This window comes from Chaetura pelagica, unplaced genomic scaffold (assembly GCF_000747805.2).
Source record: "Chaetura pelagica isolate M959 unplaced genomic scaffold, ChaPel_1.0 scaffold103, whole genome shotgun sequence".
Taxonomy (NCBI): domain Eukaryota; kingdom Metazoa; phylum Chordata; class Aves; order Apodiformes; family Apodidae; genus Chaetura; species Chaetura pelagica.
Window position 1 is genome coordinate 3664456 of NW_009953004.1, and position 2210 is coordinate 3666665.

A 2210-nucleotide genomic window follows, 5' to 3' on the forward strand; every position below is an offset into this window, starting at 1 on the left:
AACAGGCAGGAGCCCACAGTCCTACTGAAATAAGTACAGCACACGACAGGCCAGAGTGCCTGGCAGAGAGGGGACCCCCCCTCAGCTCCCCCAGCCTGGGGTGCAGCTCCTTTCAGCGTGAGGACTCGCAGGGCTCGGACCAGATCCCTGATGAGGACAGCTCGGCACCCCCTGGCACAGGGGCCAGGGAGGGCAGGAGCCAGCAGGCAGCTCCTTCTGGCTCTGGCACGTGGCCTGGAGATGCTTCATGGCCCTCTGGGTCCATCTGCCACTGGCTCAGGCACTGGCATGTCCCTGTATGTGTCCTAATCCCATTTTAACCACAGCAAGAGCACAGACTAAGATCTCGTTTCTGTCATGATTAGAAACCTTCTCCCAATTTTCACCCCGGAAGTATTTGGGGATGAGTTCCCTTCGGGGTGCTGGAGGACAGGGTGAAGGTTTGTCAGCAGTAATTTGGAGAGGGAAATGTGATAATGAGATGAGAACTGCAGCAGCTTGAGGTGATGGTTTGTTGGGGTTTTTTTTGCTTTTTTTCTTTCCTGTCTCCTTGTTTCTCTCTCATTTCCTTTTGAGGCTGTAGGTTTTCCAGGGATGGATGCCATCAGAACAAGAGTGTTTTAGAGAAAGAAACTGTTTCTTTTTTATTAGCCCTTGTAGCAAATGATGGAAAAAAAAGAGCGTCGAGGTGCTATCCCAACAATTCTGGTGTCCCAGCCCACGGGTGGGTGCATGGTTTGTTTTCTGGAGAGAAATATTTTGGTTTCATCTGAGCAGGAAAAATATTTTCCAGCATAAGTGAAACTGTTTAGGTTTTTATACAGAGAAAAGATATCAAAACGAAGTTTCAAAGCTTGAGACTGGGCCTTAGTGAAGACTTCCCAGAGGAAGAATTCAGTGAGGTTAAAGGCACACTTCAGTAGACACATCTATATGATAAATTTAGAATTGAAATGTACTTAGTAGAGCACTGACATCCTAAATTTATGTGCTGCACAGAGACCCACAAAGGCACAGGAATCCACCCACGCAGGACTTCTTGCAAGATCAGAGTCCTAGTTTTAAGCTCCATAATTCTCTCTGGCCCAACTTGCTGCACAATTAACCAGCTGAATGCTCTGATTTAGGACCAGTTTTCCACACCAGATGTTTTCTTGGCAGCCGTCAGGAGCATTACTTGGCCTGTACATCCATAAATCAGGAGTCAGGACACAAATAAAATCCTGCAATTGATTTTAAAAAATCACGCAATGTTTTGAACCAGTAAAAGCTGTGATTTTTAAATTTTCCTTAGATTTTTCAGCAGTTAATGGAAGAAAGGCTTTCACAGCCTCTATTGGAGTCAGTGGGAGAGCTCCTGAAAGGCAGCAGGTTGGAGGAGTCTTGAAGTCCCAGGCAGAACACTGCTGTTCCCTGCAGAAACACCCCCCTCCACCCCTCAGGGTCTTGCCCCTGGTACCCCTGTCCCCTCACAGGTCTGGCATCCCTTGCCCTGCATCCTGCACTCCCTGGTCCCTCCTCGGCCCTGCAGGCTCCTCCCAGCACTTGTGGCCGTCGGGTCACTCTGCTCTGGTGGGGCTGGGATGTGGGGCAGGCTGGGCCCTGCTCACCCTCCCCTTGGCGTCTGCCCGCCGGCCGCGCTGGGAGGCAGCAGCAATTTTGGGTGAGGAGCAAACCCCAGAGCTGGCTGATGTTCCTCGTGTCAAGGGCACACGAGTCGCCGTGACCCCGCTGAGGTCTGTGGCTGCCACCCCAGCCAAGGGCAGAGCAGCTCCTGGTGCCTCTCCCAACTCCAGTTTGCTCCAGTCCAGCAGGACAAAGGAGATGCCAAGTGTGCCAGGACTTCAACAGTGGTGAGAAACAGGCTCCAGCATCCCCTGGTGAAGTCTCACCACCCTGGATGCTCCGCACCTGGCGTGTCACGTACTTGTGCTCCAGAACAGCTCTCCTGAGGGGTCACATCTGGTGTCCCTGCCCCTTCCCGCAGCAGCCAGACCCCCCCCAGCCAGGCACAGCCTCCTGTGCCCCTCAGGCTGCCGTGTGCCCAGCAGGCACAGCAGAAATGGCTGGACTCTTAACAGAGTAAAACTAGCTCAGCTGAAGTGACTCTGCCCCTTTGGCCAGACCCCGTCCTCTGCAGACAGACTCATTTTTCTTCCAGTTCTCGGCCAGAGAAATGCTGTGGAAGCTGCAAGAGGCTGCAGCCCAGG